Source organism: Tamandua tetradactyla, chromosome 4, assembly GCF_023851605.1.
Source record: "Tamandua tetradactyla isolate mTamTet1 chromosome 4, mTamTet1.pri, whole genome shotgun sequence".
Classification (NCBI taxonomy): Eukaryota; Metazoa; Chordata; class Mammalia; order Pilosa; family Myrmecophagidae; genus Tamandua; species Tamandua tetradactyla.
Window position 1 is genome coordinate 165,091,126 of NC_135330.1, and position 27,129 is coordinate 165,118,254.

General features: G+C 36.5%; 1 long non-coding RNA gene across 4 annotated transcripts in view; it reads left to right on the forward strand.

Annotated features, from left to right (window-relative positions):
• The window catches only part of LOC143681485 (uncharacterized), a 320,995-nt gene that overhangs the window by 81,501 nt on the left and 212,365 nt on the right, over positions 1–27,129 (forward strand). For 2 of the 4 annotated variants that reach the window (XR_013174673.1, XR_013174674.1), the window contains exon 2: positions 16,015–16,216. This is a non-coding gene — a long non-coding RNA (uncharacterized LOC143681485). Of the gene's footprint in view, positions 1–16,014; positions 16,614–27,129 lie in introns of those variants that run through there. The other 2 variants (XR_013174676.1, XR_013174675.1) reach the window with 2 other exon arrangements.

The following is a 27,129-nucleotide window of genomic DNA, read 5'->3' on the forward strand; positions in this document are numbered from 1 at the left end:
CTTTCTCTACTAAAATACTCACTTTAAAGTCCCCCCTCCCTTTGGTATTTTTTGAGATATGTCGGTAATCCCTGTGAACATAATTCAGTAACATCAATTTAGTAATGCAGGTGTCAGCAAACTTTTTCTTTAGAGGACAAGATAGTAAATAGTTTGGGCATTGCAGGCCAAATAGTCTCTGTGGCATATATGCTCCTTGGCTATAGTAATGCCAAAGCAGCTATAGACAATATGTTAAAGAATGAACATGGCTGTATTCCAATAAAACTTTACTTATGGATTCTGAAATTTGAATTACATACGATTTTCATGCCATTACGTATTTATTCTTCTTTTAATATTTTGCAATAACTTAAAAATGTATAAACCATTCTTAGCTTGTAGACTGTACAAAATCAGATAGTGGGCCAAATTTGGCCCTTTGGCTGTAGCTTGCTGACCCTTGTTATAATGCATTTCATGAAAGTCAGTGCTAAGAAATTAACACTGTTTGGTGCAAGGGTGGGCACACTGAAAATATTAAATATTGTCCTTGCATTAAGGAGCTTTGCCTTCAGAAGGAGGAAAGTCTGTTGTGTAAAAACATATCAGTATTGTAAAACAGAATTTAAATGCTAAAGCCCAATCATGCATATTCTCTAACCCAGTCCAAGGAAGAAGAGGAACTTGGAAGAGGGTGTGATTAATTAAGTAACCACCATTGCCGCCGAGGAATGTGGATATGCTGCTAGTAGAACAGTATGGGCGGAGAGAGAATCTTCAGAAGCCAGGGGTCCTGAGGGACAATACAGTTAACAGACACTGGTAGAAAATGCTTTTTGAATTTAGGAAGCATTTCAGGAGGTTGTAGTGACAGAACCAAAATTTAAGCCATTTCAGTCTAGTTTTGCTCTTTTCTAATAACCAGAGGTACACCAAAAGTCAAGATTCATTATATGTTCAATTTGTGTTTCATGTTCTATGCCATAAAACCCAGGAGGGTACTCAATTTTTTTCTCTATCACTTTGGTGTTGGATAGCATATGCCATTTTTCATTCCTGTATATTCATTTAGTCATTCAATAATCACTTATTTCACCACCTTCTGTAAGTAAGTAACTATGCTGTGAACTGGGTATGTAAAGGATAGAACAGAATGTAGTTTCAGGCTTCCAAGGGATTATTATCTCAGGGATTCCTCATTTAGTCTCTCAATACTCCAGAGTGATAGTTGCTAAAATAAAGGGATGTATGAGTTGCAAGGGGAGCACACAAGAAGAAGTGCCAAACTCTGTCTGGGAAGGTAGGACAAAGAAAGGATTCACAGAGAGAGCAGTATTTGGTCTGCGTCTTGAATGATGAATAAGAGTTAACCAGATGGGAGAAAAGAATATTTTCAATGGCATGTGAAACTTTTGGGATAGCAAGTGGAATGTTTAGGAAATTCAAGTAACTCAACATGGCTGTAACAGAGGAAACACATGTTGGATTTGTAAGAAATTAGTCTAAATAACTATGAGAGCTTGGGACTTCATAATATATTTTATGTTATACTGAGGAGTTTGAACTTGACCCCATGGGTAATGGTGAGCTGTTGGAAGAATCCTGAGCAGAGGAGTGATATGAACAGATTTGTCATCTCTTTGGGTATAGTATAGAACATGGATTGGAGTAGGCATAAAACTATGTCAGGGTATCTGTTCTAGTTTGCTAGCTACCAGAATGTGATATTCTAGAACTGGGGCAGTTTTTAGAAAGGGGAATTTAATAAGTTGCTAGTTTACAGTTCTAAGGCCATGGAAATGTCCAATAGCAAGTCTATAGAAATGTCTGATATAAGGCATCCAGTGAAATATACCTTGGTTCAAGAAGCCGAGGTTCTTGGCTTGAACCCCGATGAGGTTCAGGGTTTCTCTCTCCACTGGAAAGACGTGGCAAACAGGGTGATGTCTGCTAGCTTCCTTTCCAGGCCTCTTGCTTCATGAAGCTTCCTGGAGGCATTCTCCTTCACTGCCTCCAAAGGTCACTGACTGATGGACTCTGTGGTTCTCTCGTCATTCTGTTGTGGTTCTGCAGCTCTCTCCTCGTTCTCAAAAGGCATTCTCTCCAAAATGTCTCCTCTTTTATAGGATCCCAATAAACTAATCAAGACCCATGTAGAATGGGTGGAGACACATCTCCATCTAATCAAGTCAATACCTACAACTGATTGAGTTACATCTCCGTGGAGATAACCTAATCAAGTTTCTGCCGTAAAGTACTGAATAGGGACTGGAAGAAACTGTTGCTCTCACAATGCTGATTAGGATTAAACCATGGCTTTTCTGGGGGCACATAAATCCTTTCAAACCAGCACAGCATCCATTGTTTTAGTCCAGTGGACTGTGAGAACTGATAGGAAATTTAAAAGGCAGTGAAAATGAAAATGAAGAGGAGGGAAGGGAGAGTCTTAGAAAATTCTCAGGGTACTGCCTTGGACAACTGGATGAATGATGTGTTCATCAACTAGGTGGGAGATTGAGATGCTCTGGCAAGGAAAAAGTCAATAACATTTTAAGAGATGTCAAATTTGAGGTTCTAGAGGAAACTGTGGAGACCATGGTAAAATATGGGTCTGGAGACACATATTTGAAAGTCATTAACATGAAGTGATAGTGGATACCTTTAGGACTGAGGAAACTGGGAAGAAGTGCGTGTCATATGAGAAGATGAGGTCTAAGGATGAAACTTTGGTGGAGGCCAATATTGAGGGGTGAAGCAGAGGAGCTGCATGGAAGACAAGGAGGATTGGATGGGAACAGAGGAAGTAGAGGCATGAGCTTGGACTTCATTCAAGAAAATTGAATGTCAAGAGAATGACAAGGTGGTAGCTAGAGGGGACCCTCAAGATCCAGAAAAGCTGTTGAAAAGATAGTCGGTATCTGGGCATTTTACTGTTAAGGTGATGGGGGCAATAAAGTGTACAGACAAATGGGTCCAAGGTATAGCAGGAGATTATTCATGGAAAAGGATCCTGAAGGAGTTAGGAAAGAGAAGAGGACTATCTTGGACAGGGAGGAAAGCCAAGATGAACAGAAAGAGCTGAGGATACTTGTAAAGGTTAACAAATTTAGAGGTTGGGATCACTAAGCTGAGCGAGTTCCTACCTGCTGACCCACATCTTGTCTATAAAGGTGGTGAGATCACCTATTCAGGGTAAAGTATAAGAGAGGTGTGAAGAGTAAAGTGGAAGTAGCCAGTGTGGAGAGGGGACTATTCTAGTGATGTCCTTAGAGCTTCTATATAGTATGTGTGTGTGTTGGGGAGAGGAAATTGGGGAAAAGGGCAGGTGAGGCCAGGGCAGTGTTTCTTGACCTTAGATATGATTATAGATCACTTAGGGCTCTTGGTAACAGGCAGATTTGGTTTATTAGATCTGGGGTAAAGCTTGAGATCCTGAATTTCTTACAAGCTCCTAAATCCCGATTGATGCTTATTGCTGATGCTGCAGGCAGACCCATGTACCAAACTTTGAGTATCAAGAAACTGGGACACTTTCTAGAAGCTGTGACTGCATACACACACTTAGATTATGTGTTTTGTGGCTGGGAGGTAGATTTATTGGGAGTGCTGATAGAGAATATAGGAGGGTTAAGGCCCTTTGAAGCCAGCCTTAGCCCCTGGATTGAGGAGTAAACAAGGGCAAAGAAAAGTTGTTTCTCCATAAGGTTGGAAATAAAAACATTGATGGCACTTGTATGAATGACTGTGTGTGTGTGTGTTTTCCTGCAGTGTTTGTTTGCTTAGGTGTGAGAGAGGTGTTTTAGTTTCTAGGCTGACAAATTACTGTCAGCCTAGAAACTAAATGGATTGGCTTAAATAATGGGAATTATTGGTTTATGGTTTTGAGCATAGGAGAAGTCCAAAATCAAGGCATTATCAAGGTAATGTTTTTTTCCCAGAAGACTGTGGCATTCCTGGGGGTCATTGGTCATTGGCTTTTCTATGACCTGCTAGTACACATGGTGAACTTTCCTGACTTTTCCTTTCCCTTCCAGGTTCCATTGATATTCAGCTTCTGGCTGCTTCCTCTCTTTTTCTCTTTATATAAGCCTTCAATGGTAGGATTAAGAACCATCCAGGTTCAGCTGGGTCACAATTTAAGTGAAATAATCTTATTGAAATTTCCTATTTATAAGAATTCACACCCTCAGGAATGGATTAAAATAAGAGCATGTTTTTCTGGGGTACGTAGTTCTAAGCCACCACAAAGAGTGAACACAGATAGTTGGATTTGAAGGGTGATATGGTAGGACAGTTGGAGAAATGTGCCATGTTGATCTATGCTGAATTTGCAGGAGATAGATCTCATAGACTGGAGGAAGGGAGTAAAGGTGTAAGAGTAAGAAAAATCGATTGTTAGGAGATTGTGTTTGGAGAGTGTGAATTTGGTATTAGATGTCAGAGTTGAAGTAGCCTGAGGATAACATCCAACAGTGGTTGTCAGGAAGGGTTGTTAAATAACTGTTCAGATGGATGGTAGAAAAAGACAGATGTCAAAGCCCTCATTGACTGTGAGTGATCATAGGGTTATAAGAATGAGGAAAAAGCATTAAGGAGAGTATAGGCAAATGCCATGATCTTCTGAGGAGGAGAAATGTCATATGAGGGTGTGAAAATAATAGTTTTGAAATGCAGAGAAAATCCTTGTGCTGCTTACCAATTGCTGAGTGTATGGAGTGTAAGAGAATGAGTATCCTCTGTTAGAAAGGGATACAAGGAGAAAATGAATCCTTGGAAAAGACAAGGTCTAGGTAGGATAGGGAAGAAATCTGAGCATTCTGAGATGAGCACAAGAATGCATGGGTTAGGGGTAGGGGGTAGGAAAGATGTGTAGGGGTATTTCCAGAATGCTCAGAAAAAGAGAGGTGTTGGTTGTGAGAAGAATCAGGAGGACCAGGAGGAGGAAAGGAAGACCAGTATGAAGATAAGGGTGGTAGAAATGATTGGTACCTAAAAAAGATGATCTTTCAGGCTGTGGTCCAAAGTAGACAATAAGGAGGAAGGGCAGAGGCACTGTGGTTCACTGAGTCCCATGTTCTGAATGGGTCTTTGGGTAAAAAGCCATTTGGAAGGGGCTTAACAATCTTGTTCTTGGGTGGATATGGTGGGGTGTATAGACCAGCTAAAGGTATATTCATGCATACCAAGCAAGAAACTTTAAACATTTAGTTTTGGTAAGCATGTTAACAATTCTTTTTGAGAGAAAATGCAGAAGAATCTATTGCCTGATTGTTTTTCTGTTTTTTCCTGTTTAAGCATGGGATTTTATTTAGGTATGTTTTCCTCTTCTTGAGGTATACAAATATTTTTTCTACAATTTGCAATACAGATGACAACTGAATGAATATCTAACCTTATCCCCTAAATGGGACCGCTATCAGGCTATCAAGAGTAGAACTTCTTTCCAGAAAAAGGTCCTTTTTTTTTGAAGCTTTATAACATAACCACATGCCAGAGGCTTGCCATGTCTACTTGAATGGGGTAGGATATTAAAATGTTGCAATAGTGTCCCTTTGTTCTTTTATTCCTTAGTTTTGTGTGGTAACTATTACTATCCTATTGAAAGCAATAGCCAGTGGGAAATGTAATTTTGAACTTGACAAATTCACAGCACTCATTTTATTGTAAAGGGCTTGAAATACCTAAGCAATAAACTATAGTTTGAAGAGCTCCAGCAAAATAAATCTGAAATAGAAAGAAATGCAATGATGAAGACAGGAAAAGATAACTAACAAATCAACATAAAACCAGATATGAGGAAGGGGGAAAACATAGAAGGAAGTTGGGAAAATAATAAAAGAGATAATGAAGCACTTTAGAAGAAATGAAATGATAGCAATTCATATTTACCTGGAAGCTTTTACCAAGAAACTAATAATGCCTTGATTCTAGTAGGTTAGGGATCGGTATGAATCTGTAAATAGAAAATAAAAATTGTGAAGAAATTTAAATTTAATCCAGGAGCTTTTAGGAATTTTATGTAGAGGATTAACATGGTCAAAACGACAGCAAAGAAGATAATTTGCATTCAGGATGCAGAAGCAGAAAGAAGCTAGAGAAATAATCTTAGGAGAAGTGTTAGAATGAATGGAAGAGAGGTCTTGCCTATATTAGCATGGGCAAAATCTGGAATGAATGAATAAGACCCTTCTTTTTGGGTCCTTGGTTGTTCATTTATTAAAAGAATAAATGAAAGAAAAGAAACAAGGCACATACCTTAACTTGGCAAAGGTACAAGGAAACTCTGACAATGCTTGTACAAATCTGAATATAATTGAATAGCTTTGCCACCTGACTTTCTGATATTTTCCTTATTGGCAAAGGCAATAAACTGGATTTCTCCTCCTCCAACAAAATGTATCCACCTCACAATTGCTGAAGAGAGACAAGAGACTGGTAGCCAAAGAGTGTAGGGGGTGAAATGTTCTTCAGGTAATGTGAATGGAGAGGTCTTCGTGGCTAAAGATAATAAAGCAAGCAAAAAAAAACCTTTAAAAACCCATATTCTATTACCAAATAACTCTAATTCAAGGAATTTGTTATCAGTAATGATAATTAGAGATGATTGCAAAGACATATGCTAAGGAATGTTCATTACAGCATTATTTAAATTATCCAAAAAAGAAAACTGGAAATAATCTAAAAATAAGACAATAGTAAATTACTTAAATAAATCATCTCATTCATCTAATGTGATACCTTTATTAAGTTCATGTTATAGAGGATGCCAAGATGTCATTGGCAAATCTTTATGATTGTTTATTGGAAAAGAAGCAGTTCATCATGAAATAGTTTGTACAACATGGAAAAAAGTATATATGTCTGAATTTATGGATAGATACGGATATTTCAGCAATATTTATGGTTTCTATTAGAAATGTATATTGGAGGACTATCTTAAAATCTGATTTTAAGGAAATGCCATAGTTGAGATGCCAGATAACAAGGATTTGTTCTAGGTAAAGTAGACAGTCAACTGATGTTTGAAGATGGACTTCTGAATAGTCCCATCAAGCAAAAATCGTTTCTTCACTCATAGTCTGAGTACCTCATTCTTCTGGGCAAATAAATTCTCGTATCTATCCGAAAGTCCTATAAAAAGTTTTCAGTGAGATGTGTTAAAAAAAGAAAGGAAAGGAAAAAAGTGAGGGTTGTTTTCTATTACTGTGTTTAGAATGTTCCTTTCCTCTCCTTCGAGATCTATGATACTTTGAGTGTTACCCAAATAGATATACCACCTACTCCCCAAAACCTTTTCTGTCATCTACTGATCATCCCTCTTCATTCACTGAAGAAGTCAGCCCCTGATGTGGAGTCTTAATACCATTTCATTTATCCATCTCCCTAGCCACTTGGCTCTCCTACATTTTCAAACCGTTACCTTTTCTACAGCTCCTACCCCCAATACATTTTCTTTTCATTCATTACTTCTGCCATTTTATCTTCGCTTTCCTCCTTACGCAGTTTAGATTCCATTGTCCATCATAATAATGCCCTTGAAAAAGCCCTCAACTTTTTTTTTTATGTTTCTTCTCTACAATATGTGTCTCTAGAAAAACAGACCCTATGAATCTATCATTCATCTTCTTCTTACTAGCACCCAAGCAACTGAAGTTTGCTAGAGATAAAGCACACAAGAGGGTTGCATGGTGTCGTTTGACCCCAAACTTCAAGTGGCCAATCAATGCCTATGATAGTTTGAAGCTGTATGTATCCCAGAAAACATGTTCTTAAATTTAATCTATTCCTGTGGGTGTGGACCCATTGAGTAGAATCTTCTGATGAGGTTACTTCAGTTAGGGTATGGACTACCTCAATCAGGATGGGCCTTAATCCTATAACTGGAGGCATTTATAGGCAGCATGAAATTCAGATATAGCGAGAGAAGGCCACAGGGAGTAGTCTGACGCTGAAATTCAATGGAGCCCAGAAGAGAATGGAGAGGGAAGGAGACGTGCCATGTGGCAGAAAAGCCAAGGACTAAAGATCACAGGAAGCCAGCCCCAGAATGCCACACCATATCAGTGTACAAAACAAATCTAAAATCCTTGACCCCATATTTCTCTGCAATATCTGCTCCATTCTTATGTTTCCTTAGTAATCAGGCTTTTGAAAAGTTATCTAAATATTGTCTCTAATTCTTCACTTTGACCTTATTTTTAGCATCAGCATTCATCTGAAACTGTTCATGGCCTAATCCATGGCTATTTCTTTACTCTTTTTGTTCTTAGACTCTTCTGAGCACTGGATTCATTTGACTACTCCTGTCTTGAAACATTATCTCATTTTGTCTTTCTTAACACAGACTTCTGGTTTTCTTCTTCTCTCACTTGATGATTTCTCACCACTCTACCTCAAAATGTTCATGTTTCTATGGGTAAACTTGGGGTTTTCCCCACTGTCCTACACTTTCTTTCTTATAGCTCTCATTCTCTAAAGATGAATTTAGTGTTGTATCTGATTGTCTTCTTGATATCTCTAGTTGATTGCCTTACAAACTTGTCAAACCTAACACATTTAGAATGGAACCTTGGATTTCATACATCCTGCATCAGGGTGCACCAGAGAAATAGAACCAACAGAAAAACACTATATATGGACATATGTATGTGACAAAATATTAAGGTATTTGTTTTTAAAGAGTTGGTTCACATGATTGTGGGGACTGGCATCTGCAATCCGTAGGGAAGACTGACAACAGGAGTTGATGTGGAAGTCTTGGGGCAGAATTTTTTTCCTGGAAACCTCAGTTTTTGCTCTTAAGGCCTTCAACTGATTCGATGAGGCCCACTCACATTATTGAGGGTCATCTCCTTTACTTAACATCGTCCGATCACCGACATTAATCCCTACAGAAATCCTTCACAGAAAGATCTAGATTAGTGTTTTAACAAACAACTATATGACATAGCCTAGCCAAGTTGACACGTAAAGTTAAACACCACAGCTCTCCAAACCTGTTTCTCTTAGTCTTCCTTATCTCAGTAAAGAGTACTGCTGTCTACCAAGGACAATTAATTCAGAGAGGCTTTCTTCAGCCTCCCAATGAAAGTAGATCCATTCTCCAACACTGTTGTCTTGCATAGCACCATTTTAATTTTCTTTGAATCATTTGTCATTTATAGTTTTGAATATTCATGTGTTTATTGTGCCTCTTCCCTACTAGACTGGATGGTCCATGAGGTCAGGTTGATGTGTCTTCTGATCACTGTTTTACCCCAGTTCCTAGCACAGTGCTTGTGCGTAGTAGATAGTATGCCTGTAGTAGACACTTATGAAATGAATGAATAAATGACTATTTGCCAAGTGTTAATTTTATTTGGTGCTGATGTGAAGAGAAGAGGATAAAAATGATCCAAATTGTAAGATGATTACTGTAATGACTGGGTGACACAGGGCAAGTGGTAAGGGTTGACAGCACAATATGCAGAAACAAAAAATACAGCTGCAAAGTTGAGAACTTGAAAAATGACAATGATTGTATCTCTGAAGTGATGGGAAAATAAGGCAGTGGGCAGGACTGAAGAAGGAATACTGGGAGTTCAACATTCTCTGTTTTATGTGGGAGACCTTATAATCCCCAAATCTCTCCAGGCAACCTCTCCCCAAAATGAATTGGGTTCTCACATATACAAATGGGCACATGAATGCATACCACAGGAATGGTTAATGTGAAGGTTAATAACTTTTGTGATTGATGGTTATTGATTATCAAAGAGTTTCCTCGGTGATTGTCTTATGCCTTAGAATATTGATATGAAAGACATTCTTTCATCTGGCTGCATAAATGACAATGATCATTTAGCAGCAGCTGGCTGATCATATTGTGCTCCTTTTTGTATGAAAGATGGTATCTGAAAGGCAATTGCTATGGTGGTTTAATAAGGTGAATGCTATTAGAGAATACAATTTAGCTGTATTGTTAGCAAATACAATGCTTTTTGCAATGTACTCATTTGTTTTATTAAAGCCAATTATACATTTTTTTGCTAATTTTCACTGTACAAAAGAAATCTGAAATACTTAGTCAATTACTATGAGCATACAGATAAAAATAATGAATGTTATCACACAAAGAGTTTACATAAGAAGCAATGCAAACGTGAATATATTATATGGAAATTTGTCAGAAATTAATAACTTCTATTTTAAGTCTCTTTTGAGCATTTGGGGGAGGAAATCTACCATTCATCCATGTAGATGTTTCACATGATTCTACCTAAATGGATACTGGAAAAAGCTACAATCAGTGTCCTCTCAAGAGAGTTGGCTTTTTTCCTTAAAAGCACTTTTATCACAGTATACAACCAAACTGCTGGTGCCTAGATTTCTATACTTAGTAACTTTGGAATATTTTTTTGCTATTATGAGTCATCAGAAAGGAACTCTGAACTTGCTTTCAGTTGATAATGGAGAATGATATATCCAAATAAATTTTAGGTTAAGAACTTATGAATATACTGATAATAAAATGTTGACTATTAATTAGACGAAAACATTTTAATTCACCAATTAATCATCTGTGTAGCATTTATAATGTTTCAGGCTCAGTAGTAGGTATATAAAAGTAATATAGGTATGGTCCTTGCAGTATAAATCTGATAGTCTTAAGGGAAAATGAAACATTAAACAGCTTACTCCAGCTGTGTGTGTTGAGTGCTGTGATAAAGGAATTAAGAGGACTATGGAAGCATTTATCTGGGAGGTTCTAACCTAACATAGGGATCAGGGAAAGTTTCCTGGAGGAAGTAATAGTAAACTTAGACTTTCCTTTAAGTAGGAGTTAGCCAGACCAAGAGGGAAGAGGAAAGAGCACATCTGTATTTCCTGGAGACTTTGAAAAACTGAAATTCAGACTGACTAGAGTGTTAGGAGAAGTGGCAGAGGTGAGTCCAGGAGATGGACTGAGAAAATATTTGGATATGTTATATCCAGTTGTTCGTATTTAAACCATATTTGTGTCATAATAAAAGAGTTTGTTCTTTATCCTGAATACTGGGAAGCCACTGAAGATTTAAGGAGGGTCAAAACATGATCCAACTTTATTTATCTTTTAAGCATCATAGTTGCAGTGAGAAGAGAGGGTGAAAGGAAGCAAGATTGGATGCAAGGAGTTGAGTTAAAGCTATTAGGGCATTCAAGATAGAAGGTGTGGTGACTTTTTCTTATGCAGAGTCAGGGGATAGAGAAAAGTAGGTAGATTTAGGAAATGTTTGTGAGTTAGAATGGCTGATAGGTAATCAGATCAGTGGTTCTGAATCTCAGGAGAGTGGTTTAGCCTGGTATGTTTTGTCTGTTATCAGTATTTAGACATATTGCAACTGAAGCATGGAATCAATGAAAGGCCTACAACAGTGGTCTTCAAACTGAGGTACATGTACTTATATTGGTACTTAAAGGGTTTTCAAGGTTTATGTGAGTGCACAAAGAATTTTAAAGGAATTCAGTTGTTAGGCCCTCAACTTTCATAGGTATTTTTCCTAAGGTTAGTACTCCTGAGAATCCTTCTGTGGCCAAGTAGATTCTTCTTTCCCGTATCTCCTTTCACAGAAATTTTTTCTCATTTGTCAAAAGAAGAGCAGGCCTACAACTTCGTATATTATTTGCCCTGATACCTCCTGGATCACACATGAAAACTAGACAATTTATATTGAGAAAGTGAGTGGCCCTAACAAGAGGGTAATAAATCCTTTTGAAAGTCAGGTTCTTTCTTTTTCTTTTCTTTTTTTTCTTTACATAAAATTAAAGGAATGCCTAAAAGAATTATTAGCTGATAGAGATTAAATAAATTTTTTATGCTAGATCACTATTTGATATTTGACATATAACTCAGAAGGAGTTAAAAGAATTGTGACATTGTTACTTTGAAGCACTGTATATTTTCAAGTTAGAATGGTAACTAGTTCTAGTAGTCATCTTAACTTGCTTAAACTTCCATTTTTAATCTGGAAGTTACAAACTCTTCACATTTCCGTCTACTTATTTAATGTAAAAAATGTTTTAGGGACTTACTATAAAAAATGAAAACTTGATGCTGAAAGTTGTCTCATTCTGTCAGTAAGTTATGTTATCCATGGATCTATGAAATAATTGAAAAAATAAAAATCATTTAAGTTATATAATTCCATTTAATTTCTGTTTTATGTGACATAACTCAATCTAGAAGAGAAATGTTATCACTTAGAACCTTATGGTCCCAGGAGATTAAAAAATTAAATTTGCCAACATATTTTTTTTTTACAAAGATGTAGGATAAGGTGATCAATAAAAGACTTCCAAGCATAAAATATATTACATTCAGATAAAATTCTGTTGGAGAGGTATAACAAAAATATGAGCTCAAGGAGAAAAAGGAATAATGTAAAATTTCCTAACGTTAGAGAAAAGTTTATTCATGCATTTTTTTTAAAGGAATGAAGGTAGACATATTTAAAAGAATAAAGTAACAGTTATGTTTCTGTTTGTTAACAGAATTTAAAATGGAGGGAATTATATCCTTTGCAACTATTTAATGCTTTATAAAAAGTTACATGATAATTTTGGGGGACGTCAACTTGAAAATGGGTGTTTCAAAATCATTTTAGTGGGTGCATGAGAAAAGTTTGAAAATCCTAGGTCTAGGAAGGGAAACTAGGGTGAGAAAAGGGCATAGTTTAGAAATCCAGGAGCATTTTTACTCAAGGATCCTTCCACCTGCTCCAGTCTAACTAAAGGAAAGGAAGCAAGAAAAGGCTTGCTAGATGTAGGTGTGTAGATTGTCTCAGGAACTGGAGGTTAGGCCATGTAGGAGAATTCAGAGAGGGTGGAGGAGGATTTCCAAACAGAGAGTATAAGGTTGAACAGCTGTTGTAGAGAATGGAAGCATCAACTGACTAGGATTGTTGAGAAGCTAGTTGAGTTTGGCTGAGCAAAATTTTATAGTAGTAGCAATCTGTTTGGTATGTTATATTCTCAGTGTATTTATTGGCAGGAAAATTTTCAAGTCAATGGATAAACAAAGGCATTAAGAAAAACTTTGTAGTATTAAGGAGACTTGGAGAAAATCAGAGGCAGGGATCATTTGCCCAAGTTCACCTTTGGGAATGGCAGATAGAACTTCATCTTCTCAGTTTCTGATAGAAGATTTCACAAACTTACCTTTCTTACACTTCATAGTATATTCTTACAGTGGGTTTGCTTATAAAGAGCACAGGAAGTGAGATGAGAAGTTCAGAAAAAGGTGTGTGCCCCTCTACCTGATCCCAACACCTGGTCTCAGCCCAAATATCCAAACTCCCAAATTCACTTCCAGGCCAATCTCTCCTCTGCCTTCACAGTTTACCATTTCTAGCTCCCACCTGGGACGTGTCTCTCTCCTAACTCCAACTGTGCAAGACCTCTGGATCCTTTTAAAGTTCATGCCTTCTCTGAATTTTCCGAACTCATTTGTATTTAATCTATACCAGCACTGACTAAGAGAAATATAATGCAAGCTATAAGGCAAACCTTGAATATAATCTTATTTTTTTTAGTACCACATTTTAAAAAGTAAAAAAGAAAAAGTTGAAATTAATTTTAATATGTTTATTTAACCCAACACCCCAAAATATTTCATTTCAACACTTCAACAAGAATATATTTAATATTCTTTTTTTTTTTTTTTACTGCCTTTGAAACACTGTATGTTTTGAAGTTAGAATGGTAAATAGTTCTAGAAATCATCTTAAGTTGCTTAAACTTCCATTTTTATGCAGGAAGTTATGAAGAAGAAGCTGAAAGCAATTGAGGTTGGCTGACATACCAACAATCCATTGCCGTACTAATTAAGACCCTTGCCTCCATGGGAAAGAAGAAGCTGTGATAAACAAGCATGCTGACACTACAAGTCTGCTTATCACAGATAGACCCATTCCTATGCAAACGTTCTGCCTGGGTAGCTTTTGCAGATTTATGGAACCCAATGATACCCACCCCAGACAACTCACATAGCTCATGTCCTTCCTACCTCCACCGTTTTCGTTCCCCCATACTTCTTCTTTGTTCTAAGCAGGTATATAAACTGTTTTCCTGCCACTTTTCTTTGAGCAGTAAACTTTTTTTGGTTTTGCTTCTCATGCCTGTCACTTAATTAAAAAAAACTTATTCTTGAATTTGGTTTTCAGAATCTGTTTTCAATCTAACAGTATATTTTATACTTACAGCACAATTTGGACTGGGCACATTTCAAATGTCACATATAGCTAGTGGCTACTGTGTTGGACAATGCAAATTTATATGACTAATATTAGTGCTAAAAATTCCATTTTTATTTGCTAATTGTTTCTTGAGCGTTCTTGGTTTTCTTAGTAAATTATAATCTCTTTAAGGGCAAGGATCATATTTTAAACTTTTTTGATATTCTCAAGGTATTCAGCATAATGCTCAGCCATAGTAAGACAGCTCAATATACTACATTTGTTTAATTATTTTGACTAATGCAATTTTTTGTTAAACTACCTTGCTATACCAGTTTGTTCACTGTCCCTTTGGGAACAGGAGAGTTCTTTTTGGAACAACAAAGCTGTCAGAGTTTTAAATAATTGTCAAGACTGCTAATAGCTGTTGCTTGTGTAATTAGACAATAATTTAAATTTGTGAGCATCCTGGGGGCAGGACTGTAGTGTCTTTTTCAGCCACATCCAGTCACAACAGCTTTTATTTTAAGTATGGCTATTTTGCATACAAATTAATGGCTCTTTGGAAGGTATTAGATGCTCTTTAAAAAATTATGAATTTAAACTTTCCCCAGGGTGCTTGTCAAGTTGGTTAATATTATCACACTTATATTTGACTTATCTGAGAACCTAGCATGAAAATAAATTGGTTTAGTTGTACCAACCAGTCCCTTAGAAACTTTTCACTTTCTTAGGGGACCAGAAGAGGTTTGTCTAGAATCTGGAAAGGTCATTATCTCTTTCAGATCAGCTTTATGCTGAGAGCTGTGGCCTTCAGGATAAACAAACTGAGAAGGAGTCCCTTGAGAATCTTAATTTGTTCAAATTAAAATGAATGTAGGAAGATAATAAAGCCATTTTAAAAAGCTAGTCTCAACACAGTAGTTTAACCATTCCTTTGGGGAAATTATATCATCCTGGCATACAGGTTCACTGAAAACAGTAATTATTCAGACTTGTGGGGTTTTTGTTGTTATTAGCCTCAACATTGTAAATGGAAGATATTGATATGAATTCAATAGTGCAAATTCTTAGACTGCAGCGATAGGAGATTAGAAAATTTCTTAGGTGTACTGAGTAGGGAGGAAGGTTGGGAGGTGAACACTTTGTTCTAATGACTTTATGCCCAAATGAACTTATCACATCAAAGCCAGTTTTGTAATAGAAAACCTTACAGTAATTGCAGAGGTCTTTTGCATGAAAAGGGAACTTTTTTTATTCCTGTAATTATGACCGCTATGTTAAAGTAATCAGGAAGGTGTGCTAATTTACTTCTAATGGATGCAATTGATTTCATAAAAGCTTTAAGGAAATGAGATTGTCATTGTATTGAATCAGGAAAGCTTAATCCTATCACAATACAAACCAAATTGAGTTGTGATGCATTCCATCTATGTTGGCATTAATTAATGGAAAGAAGTAATCCTTGTTATTTATCTAGTTTTAAGAAATTTACAGGTGAGAAGAAGAAAATATAAGCGAGAAATAGAACTGAAATTTGAAGCCTCTGGTGCTAAATGTTAAATTGAATTCTGCTAGGGATTGAAGTTAATGGGTGACTATAACAGAAGTCTGCCTAATATGATTTATTACCTACATAGATAATTAATTGTTGTCATTTTCCCTCAAGGGGGATTTCAAGGAAAATCTGGTTTATTGCATTTTCTTCTCTAAGATAGGTCTAACTGTGTTTGAAAATAAATTGTTGTTGCTTCTAATCTCTGTTAACTTTAAATGTTATTCATGTGTTTATGCTTAGAAGTCACAGCATATACTAAACATTAATTTTAATCTCTTCTAGTGGCCCTGAAGTTTTACTCCATAACTGACTGAGATGAATGAGATCAGCCACAGTGGCACTGATTTTGTGTGTTACTGCTAAATCATCTTAGACGATCGAAACCAGAGAAGAGTACAAGGGGTATGGCATTAAGACCACAATCTTAGAGTATGCAACAGATGTAACACCTTTTGGTTTGTTCCAAGCCTTTTGAAAATTCAAGGTAATAGCTATGAGTTCAGAGTTTTCTCAGATGGTTCCCACTGTCTTCAATGTTCCAGGGACCTTGCAGATGCCAAGGTATGAGGATGCAATCTCGTCCTCTCTCTGAACCCCATGTTGGTCCCTATGGATTGCTGCCATGCCTTCCTTGTCATGACTGTAAGGCCTGCAGGCTCCACATCCTCCCCGGAGCCTCTTCCTCACACATCTGCTACTCCCTGAACATTTTTCAGGACAAAGGAAACATTTACACACTCCCTGCAAATCATAGTAGTCTCCTGATAGGGTTGGAATATTCTTGTAAATATATTCATTATACATGCTAGGTCTTTGGCTTTTAAGATGTAAACTCAAGAACTTGCATATTTGATTCTTCTCTAAAATGAAAGTCCCCAAATACCTACCTGTTTCCTCGATTAGGGGAATGTGGGAGTGGGGGTGTGTTCTAGGATAATAAAATATATATTTAAAAAAAAGCACTAGTTAATATGTATGCTTGTTTGAATCTTACGGGGGCAGACCTGTTATCGGGTAGGATTTGTTGATTCGGTTGTTTCCATGGAGATGTGACAACCCCTTCAAGGGGTCTTAATCCCCTTACTGGAGTCCTTTATGAAAGGATGAAAGGTAGATATATTTTTGGAGAGAGCTGAGAGCCAAGGAAAGCTCAGAGAGAAACACCCAGGGACGTTTTGGAGACAGTCACTGAAACCAGAACCAGGAGAGAAGGACCAGCAGAGATCACCATGTGCCTTCCAATGTGACAAAGGAGCCCCGGATGCCAGCAGCCTTTCCTCTCAGAAGATACTTTCCTCTTGATGCCTTAATTTAGACATTTTCATGGCCCTAGAACCATACATTTTAGGTTAATAAATCCCCATTGTAAAAGCCAACCCATTTCTGGTATATTGCATCCCAGCAGCTTTCGCAGACTGAAACAATATGTCAAAAACATTCTCTAGAAGAAAAATTGAATAGAATGTTTGGAAATGTTAACAATATTAGCATTGGTCATTTTGAGTAGAAGATAAATCTACATAAAAATTAACTTTATTTATGTATTTAATTATATATACATACTATGTCTATATATACATACAGTAATTATTTTGTTTTGGCTTGCAGCAACCAATTAGTCTTTCTCCCATAAAGTAGAACCATAACTGTAAAGACCATCTAGTTCAATAATTTGTTTTAACAATTAGGAAACAGAACCCTGTAACTAGCATGAAGTCACACAGTAAACCTACCAGATCCTCTGACTTGCAATTCTTTGCTGTTTCTTCCCTCTGTGCTAAGAATGAGATAATTTTGCAACTGAAGAAAATTAGGTTAGCTATCAAGATGAACTTTTTGATGCTAATAGGTTGAAATATTGAAATATATTTTCAAGGATATTTGCAGTGGTTATTTAAAAAAAATGCTTAGGCAGCTACCTTTTTGCTCTAGCCTGGGGGCAGTCCTCTGGAATCAGAGGCTATAGTGCTTATTGAAGTCGATTTCTTCACCCTAGTTTTTAGATTGCATGATTTTAGGGCAGCTACTTCAAGCAAGATTTACAAATATAGATTTGTTTGAAATATTTACCAATGAAGCTATTCTGTAGCTTCTCAAAATTCCAGAAATACACTGTTTGTTTCCATTTGTGTGTATGTGTGTGTGTGTGTGCGTGTGTGTGTGTAAGGAACATCAGTCTGCCCTTTTGAGCAAATGTAAGGATTTTTCAAGATGTTTAAAAACAGAGGAGTGAAATTGTCTTTAGATCCCTAGAGAAGATTGGACTGCACAAAACTTTAGCTTCTTTTTCACAATGCAATGGATTTCCATTGGGAAGGATTTATAACTTTATGGGTCAGATAGTATAAAAGATGTGACAGGCTTCAAAAATAATTTTTCAGTGGGACATTTTCTTTGGAATGATAATTGATTTTGCTTTCTAAAAACAAACATGAAAGATTGTGTTGCTATAAAAGAAAAGGGGTGGGTAGAGCAATTTTTGTAAGAATGTGAGGCAGTTTAGACTGATTTTATAGATCATTTTGTTTTTTCATTATTCCTTGGCTGAGGGATCTACATTGTTGGAAGCCAATCATAGATTTCCTTTCTCCATGGTAATATTTAGAACCTTGGTGTACTGGTTTGGAAGGATGTATGTCCCCTAGAAAAGCCATGTTTTAATCAAAATTACATTTCATAAAGGCAGAATAATCCCTATACAATACTGTATGTTTGAAACTGTAATCAGATCATCTCCCTGGAGATGTGATTTAATCAAGAGTGGTTGTTAAACTGGATTAGGTGAGGACATGTCTCCACCCATTTGGGTGGGTCTTGATTAGTTTCTGAAGTCCTATAAAGGAGGGAACATTTTGGAAAATGAAGAAGATTCGGAGAGAGCAGAGAATGCTGCAGCACCAAGAAGCAGAGAGTCCATCAGCCAGCGCTTTGGGGATGAAGAAGGAAAACGCCTCCTGGGGAGCTTCATGAAACAGGAAGCCAGGAGAAGAAGCTAGCAGATGATGCCGTGTTTGCCATGTGCCCTTCCAGATGAGAGAGGAACCCAGACCATGTTCACCATGTGCATTTCCAGATGAGAGAGAAACTCTGACTGTGTTTGTCATGTGCCCTTCCACTTGAGAGAGAAACTCTGAACTTTATCGGCCTTCTTGAACCTAGGTATCTTTCCCTGGATGCCTTAGATTGGACATTTCTATAGACTTGCTTTAACTGGGACATTTTCTCAACCTTAGAACTTTAAAATAGCAACTTATTAAATTCCCCCTTTTAAAAGCCATTCTGTTTCTGGTATATTGCATTCTGGCAGATAGCAAACTAGAATACTTGGCTTTTTAAGAAAAATCTTCCAGAAGAATTCTTTTCTCAATTTTTACACACCAGAACATCTCTCTAGTTCTTGGGGCCAGTGGTAAATGTAACAAGATTTTGGTAGGGGTGCAGTAATTTGGATCAAGCTCCTTCTTTCCTTCCCTATCGGTCTCTCTCCTTCTCTCCTTCCTTCCTTTTCATAGTGAAATGCCTGTGAATTGGAAAAGAAAATGACAACATAACAGAGCCTATTTTTAATATGGCTCTTTCTTGAATCTGGAAAGCTGATGTACATATTACATACCACAGCTTCATATTTCAGTGTACTCAGCTAATTTGAGGAAACCTTTAAATATGTAATCTTAAGGATGTAACCATAGGATTAGTTGTATTTCCAGTATACCTTCCTACTGATTTCTCACTCATATCATTAATCTCTTAGAGACAGAATTCAAAATTTGGATTTACTTCAGAATTCTTAAAATACTAGAATATTTAAGATTCACATTTAATTCCCCGTAGTCTCTTTTCCTTTTAAAATATACAGGCATTCCTCAGTATGTAAATTCTCACTACTCAAATATTTGCTATAATGCTTTGCAAACATTTTTACCCTAAACTCACTGTTTAAATCAAAATCTCATCGTAATCAACATGCCTGTGTGTTGTTGAATTCAAGCAAGAAGATGTAGAATGGGCTGCATTCTCCTCTCAGCTGTTCTCCAATAGATTGGAACCCTTTGCTCAGATTGTCTAAAAGTGTTTTACATTATCTCTATGATCTTCCTCATCCAAGATTTAATTTTATAGGATCTTTAGTATCTTTAACACATTATCTTATTTATTTACATTGAAGTGTGTATTTCTTGCAGATGCAAAAGGTAAACATAAGCCCTTTTGGAAGGATTCCTTGCATGCTGCATATAAACAAATCTTTCAAAGAGTTCATTTTATTTAAAGAATTAGATAATTTGTGTTTCAAATGATTATATTTATATCATTCATGAAACCTGGGTAGATTTGGATAGTTAGCTTGGTGTTTAAGAGAGTTTTATTGATATTTGGGGAGATTGAATGGGTATTTGGATGGGCTGAGAACATATTACTTTTCCAAATTAAAATAATAGATAATAGTCTTCCACCACCTAAAAACTGCTATGCGGCATATTTTCAGAAAAGAGTTAAATTCAGGTGAGGGTTACCTGTATTTCTGTTCTGAGCGCATGAACATAAAATTTCTGTAGTAACCTATACTGCTAAAGAAACTTTTTCATGACTAATCCTCACCTTTGTCATCTGGTATAATTGATGTGGCTGCTTTTTAAATATTGCCCAATATGTTTATAACCTCTCGGATTTCTTGAGAGTTCTTTCCATTGTTGGTTATGTTTGCTTTTCTTGTTCGATAAAGAATCAGACCATGGCTCTCTGGTCTTCTGTTTCCTTTCCTTTCTGAACATGACTTTTGTTTTCATTCCTCTGGGGAGGTGAAGAGGAACTGTTCACCTTGAACCTGTTTTCTTTCTCATTTTCCTGTTTCCCATTTTCAATGAGCTAGTTTTCTATATTTGTATCCCACTGTCACCTAAGTGTAATGTAGCAGGGAGAAATATATTATCCAAATAGTGGACCCCAGAATTCCTTCTTGCAAGGTAGTTGATTTGCTTAGGAAAATTCCCTGGTAAGTCATTTGCTGGTATAAACTGAGATCCTGAGAAGACTGATTGACAAAAGACATGGTGAGAGAAGATAAAATCACTCTTAATATATATATATATTGCTTTGCTAAATGCTGCTGGAATGTGAATATACCAGAAACAGAAAGACTTTTAAAAGAGAATTTATTAAGTTGCAAGTTTACAGTTCTAAGGCCATAAAAATGTCCAAACAGATTCTCTGGAATCTGTCCAGAGAAAGATACCTTCACTCTAGAAAGACCTTTGGGTCCAGTACACCTCTGTCATCTGGAAAGGCGTGTGGCTGGTGTCTGCTGGGGTCTTTGGTTTCTGGTTTCAAACAGCTTCCCAGGGGCATTTACTTTCTGGATCTCCAAACATTGGGTCTTGTGTTGGCTCTGAAGCCACTGTTCTCCAAGTATCTGCATCGGAGGTTTCTCCAAAATAGTTTCCCCTTTTAAAGGACTCCAGTAAACTAATCAGTACCTACCTTAAATGGTTGCAGTCACATCTCCATTTAATCAAAAGTCACACCCACCATTGGGTGTGTTCACATCTTCGTGGAAACAATCCAATCAAAAGGTCACCCTCACAGTTGAGTGACTCCATCTCCACGGAAACAATCTAATCAGAGATTTCCACTCTAAACAATAGGTCTGGCCCCACAAGATTGAATCAGGATTAAAACATGGCTTTTCTGGGTATACATAATAGTTTCAAACAGGCACAACATACAAGAACAGAATAAGTTTGAAAGGGAGGAGGTAGAAAAAAAGGAGAAGGAGATAAGAGGAAAAAAGAGTGAGAAATGGCTAGAAAACTTGTAGGGAAGCAGAAACAAAATTGGCAAAGATAATGTATAGACTTTTTTTATAGATTGCAAAGGGATTGAATCAAAGTAAATGGTTAAAGTGAGGTTAGCAAATACATTTTTTTTCTCTTTTAGAAATAGCCTTAACTTTTTAGACTTTTTAAAAAATTTGTTCCACAAGTAATTAATATCTGCCACCTACGTGAATCTAGATACTGAAGACTCAAAGAAGAGGGTCTTCACCCATGGGAAGTTCCTGGACTAAATTAGGGTTTTGGGATCTCCCTGTTTACCACAGTCCTGCTATACCATTTTATTACATAATGCCGTCCTGAAGGCAAGATGGGATCCTGTACGAAAGCCAAGTAATACAGCCTTGTATATTAATGGCAAGGAATAAAGAAGAGACAATCCCAGAGAAGTAAAAATATTACAAAATCTTTAATTATGATATCAGTTATGGTGTTGTGTGTGCATGTATACATGCATGTATGTGCATATGTGTGTGCATATGTATATATAAAAGTATAAATGTCCTTTGGTAGACCCTAGGAGTTTTTAAAATTTTACAATGTATGTATTTATGTTTAATGTGTTAAAAGTACACTAACCATCAAATACAGGTAGTGTGAATTTATTTTGAAAACAATTTCATTCCTAAGGTTTTAGGCCTCTCAACTTACTTAGAGTTGATTTAGAAGATAGAGGAAATATAATTTAATAATGGTTTCTAGTTGTAATTTTTCAGGGTATTTAGCAGGCAATTATGACACTGAGTTTAATGGGTACTTGCCAACTTTCTTACAAACTTTGTTCAATGTAAATTGAAACTAGCCTTTGTCTTCTATTGATAAGAAGTTGTAGAAAAATGTACCCATATCACCAACTTCAGGGATTTCTGATTTTCTCTTTGTGTCTGAATTACTGAAGCCCTTTTCTGGTTTGCCACAGAAATTTTACAGGTGTCTCTATTTTTTTCTACCCCTACACCTCAAATTTTGGACTTGATGTTTGTTCTAGTTTGCTAGCTGCCAGAATGCAACACACCAGAGATGATTGGCTTTTAGTAAGAAGGGATTATTTTGGTAGTTCTTCAGAGGAAAGGCAGCTAACTTTCACCTGAGGTTCTTCCTTATATGGGAAGGCACAGGGTGATCTCTGCTGGCCTTCTCTCCAGGCCTCTGGGTTCCAACAACTTTCCCTGGGGTGATTTCTTTCGGCATTTCCAAAGGCCTGAGATGAGCTGCGAATGCTGATATGAGGTATGCTGAGCTGCTTGGGCTATGCTATGTTGTGCTCTCTCATTTAAGCATCAGCCAAGTAAGTCAAACGTCATTCATTGCAGCAGACATGCCTCCTAGCTGACTGCAGATGTGATCAGCAACAGATGTGGTTCATGTACCGTTGGCTCATGTCTGCAGCAACAGAACTGGGTGCCTTCACCTGGCCAAGTTGACAATTGACTCTAACTACCACAGCGTTTGACTCTACTTCCATCATTTCATGTATGTCATTAAATAATTTCTATTTCCATGAAATAGAAATACATTTATGTGATGATATTAAGAATTACTGATTGCATATGTAGAATGGAATGATTTCTAAATGTTGTGTTAGTTAATTTTTTTTAATTAATAAAAAAAAATAATTTCTATTTCCAAACTTCTCCATCAACCCAAATTGAAACATTGTACAATTTAAACATTAACTCCCCATTCCCTACCCCCCATGCAGGTCCTTGGTAACCTGTATTCTAGTTTTTGATTTTATTGAATTGCTTGTCCTGATTATTTTATATCAGTGAGTGCATACAATATTTGTCCTTTTTGGTCATGATTCTGATGATTTTCATGTCTTGCTTTTGGCATGCTTAACAATGCAATGCATTTCCAAATTTGTTTTAGTATTAGTATTAGCATTCTCATTTTTCTGTCTTCCATACTTTAGTATAAAACAGAAAAGAAATAGCAACTAAATATTCAAATATACAAATGCAACTGTAGAGACAATGACATTTTTACCAAGTCATAGTTTAGTACAGTGTTTCATTAGCTGATGAATATACACTGGAATTGGTGTATATATAATGGAATTACACTGTGTAATAAATGAAAGTAAAGGTTGTATGAAACATGAAGGCTTTTGTCATATGTATATTACTACATCAACTCAAAAGTGTGGTAGGGTTGGGAACTGTACAGTTTATTTCAGTAGTGTCCAATTAATTAATTTACTTAATCATTTCAACGGTGACCTCCGAGCCTTAAGTTTTCTCTTTTCCTGAAAAGAGGGTACCAATTCCTATCACATGGGGTTGCTGAGTGGATTAAGTAGTATTTTTATAGGGTTTATTTAGCACAGTGTACAGTAATTGCCAGTCATGAAGCTTCAGTTTCTTCTCAGCCAACTTGGTGATGCCCACCTTGAGAGCAGGCACCGAGCCTGTTATGCCGATGGGCTTTGTAGGTTGTTACATGGTTAATATGTTATTTTTATTTGTGAGTTTTTCCCTGCTTAGTATATTTAAGGTGATAGAATAATAGAATTGAATTTTGGATGAATAGTCATAAAATAGATACTGTAAGTTTGAGATTTTTAAATGAGCCATGCCTGGTCATCTGCAGAGATAACTTTCTCTTGGATGTTTTAAGATTTACATCCCACCCTTGCTTATCCATGGTGAGGGTGGTGACGTATTTTATCATCCAAACCAGTATACTTTTGAGAGCAAAGAGTGTTTTGTGAATATTTATGCCAAAGACAACAGATGGAATCTGGAATTGTTACAGGCAAATGGGGATATATGGTTATCTTATTTACAGTTGACTTATGTCACTGGTTTAATTTATGATGGAACATATCTCAAATGTGTTTCTTGTTTCTGTTGAATTAATGCCATAACTTCATTCTAGACATTGGTGGACTTATTTCTGAGAATTTTTTTCTCAGAATGGTAGGAATGCTTCTGGAGGTAAATGTTTAGTGGTCATTGACTGTACTTAATTGAGCAATGGTACTGGTACTCTGAGATAAATGGATTTATCAGGAGATCAGAAGACTCCCCTCTCCTAACCCTAATCCCCTAGCCCCAAAAGGACCTCCACCATCTGCCTACTGTGAATTTGCAGGGGGCATTTAATTACAGACTTACAATACCAACTGAAATATAAGCTTGTGATTCCATGTCCTGATAGATTATTTGCCATTTTCAATGATCCATGTTGATATTTTTATCCAGGATTGCTATATAAATGATCATATTTATCTGAGAGGAAGCCTAGTCTAGGAATTAGGCACAGATTTTTTTTGCCAGACTTCTTGGGTTTTGAAACCTTGCTGTACCCACTTTTCAATTTTGTGATCTTTGGCAAGTTATGAAATTTTTCCCTTTCAGTTTCTTCATTAATAATAATAGTTCTTACCCTATAGCATTGTAATAAGGAATAAGGAAATAATACTTGTAAAATTCTTATAACAGTTTGTCATATATAGGAAAAACTATATAAATTTTTGTAAGTAAAATACAAAATTTCTACATATAATCAGATACTGGTGATATTAAGCTTGAAATGCTCAATATCATTGGAGATATAAATATGGGAGAATAGTAAAGAACAAAAGAAAAATGTGGGCATTAGACAGAAAATATAGAGAAGAAGAACAATAAGAAATACACTTTAGAAGAGCTTGAAAGATGGAAATTTCTGCATTGTCAGAACCAGTATTTTATTGGGTATAATGAACCCAAGAGACAAATATATGCTTTATTCTTTGAATGCCATTGAATTTTTGCAGGGATGCTGCTGCAATCATTTTCATTATTGTTAATAATGTCATCACTATCATCAATATGTTAATCATTGTCATAAAATATTAAATTTTGTTTGATTGTGCAATGTACTTTATCAGTTCATCCTTAGGACATGGAGGTTATGAAATGTTAGTACTTGATTGAAATCTAGATAAGTGCTAGTGGATTTACTATGTCTATTGTTGAGTTTTGAGTGGAACAGGAAAATGGAAGCATACAGAGAACTGGTAGCACAGTATCTGGCAATGGTTGGTTCTAAATCTTGGAAGTAATGGTCTCAGAATCATATGACACCAGTTTTCATGTTAGATGTCAAACAATCAAACAAACAAACCCCCCCCCCCAAACCTCAAGAAGTTTATACATTAGAGAAATACAGAGACACAGAAGGAAATTAGATAGAATTGTATTCAAATTTGTAAATAATTGTCTGAGCTTCAAAGATTTATTAAGCTCTCTGAGCCTATTTCTTCATCTGTGAAATGGGATTGACATCCTCTTATATAGACAGAGTAAGGATCGAATGAGATCATGTAGGTCAAAGTAGCTGCACTGAGTGGGCACTTAGTATAGGCTATTTCCCTTTCTCTGCCATTCACTACACTGTTTCTTCTTCCCTTGATAATAGAGATCATGCCTTTTTATGAGTACATCCCCAGCACCCAACACAATGTAGTACATATTTGGTATTTATTCAGTATTTAATGAATAATATAATTAAACCCATACATTCATCAAACATTATTTAACTATCCTGTGACATTTATTATTTTCAGAATTTGAGAAATAAAGAGATGAACATAACAGGGCTTATATGGGAGCATAGTTGAGGGCGATCCTCACACTAACTGGAGAAGTCAGGGAAAGCTTCACAGAAGTGATATGTCCATCAGACAGATGTAGTAGGGAAAAGGACATTCTAAATAGAGGGAATTGCCTGTGTAAGAACTCAGAGAGAGCATGCTGTGTTCTTTGAACTGTACATATTTTAGCTTATCTAGAAAGCAGATTGTGTGTGTGTGTGAGAGAGAGAGAGTGGAGGAGAGGAAAGGAGTAGATGGGGTCCCAGGTGAAAGGCTAGACAGGGGTCAAATCATGATAGGATTTGTGAGGACCTTGTAATATTCCAGTTCCTGAACCAGGTTTGCATTTTATAAAGGTTCTTCCAAATGAGAAACCATCAGAAAGTGGAAACACACATTGGCTCTGGAAAAGCAAGGAGGGGATAGATTCAAAGGATGTTATGAAACAAGAATGGCAGGACTTTGGGACTGATTGGTTTTAAACTACAGAAATCTGATTCTAACTTGAATTGTATCAGTTGAGACTTTTCTATATTTTAAGAGACATGAAATGAATTTTATATTTCCTTATTATTTTTTTTACCTAATGTCCTAACATCTGAAACCCACCACTCAACATATTATCCTTTAATTTTCTTTCTGCTTTTTTCCCCCAGCTCTTGTTCTTAAAATATCTTTGATCATTGAGTTTTGTATTTTCTCCATCGATATTACTTCTCTCTTTTCTACTATAGTTGCTCAATTGGAATAAAATAGAAAACAAACCCACCACTGATTAGCATCTCTGTCACACTGTAGCCACAGATGAAGGAGAGGGTGAAATTTTTGTTTCTTGTTTACTAGTTTCAATTAAATTCATACTAGAATATGATGTTTAAACCCATGGCTGTATTAAACCAGGATTTTGATATGTGGCAATGCTTTCCATAAAATATTGTTTTCCTGCTGGTGCTCTCATCTCAGTGATGATCATATTGTTTCCATCTG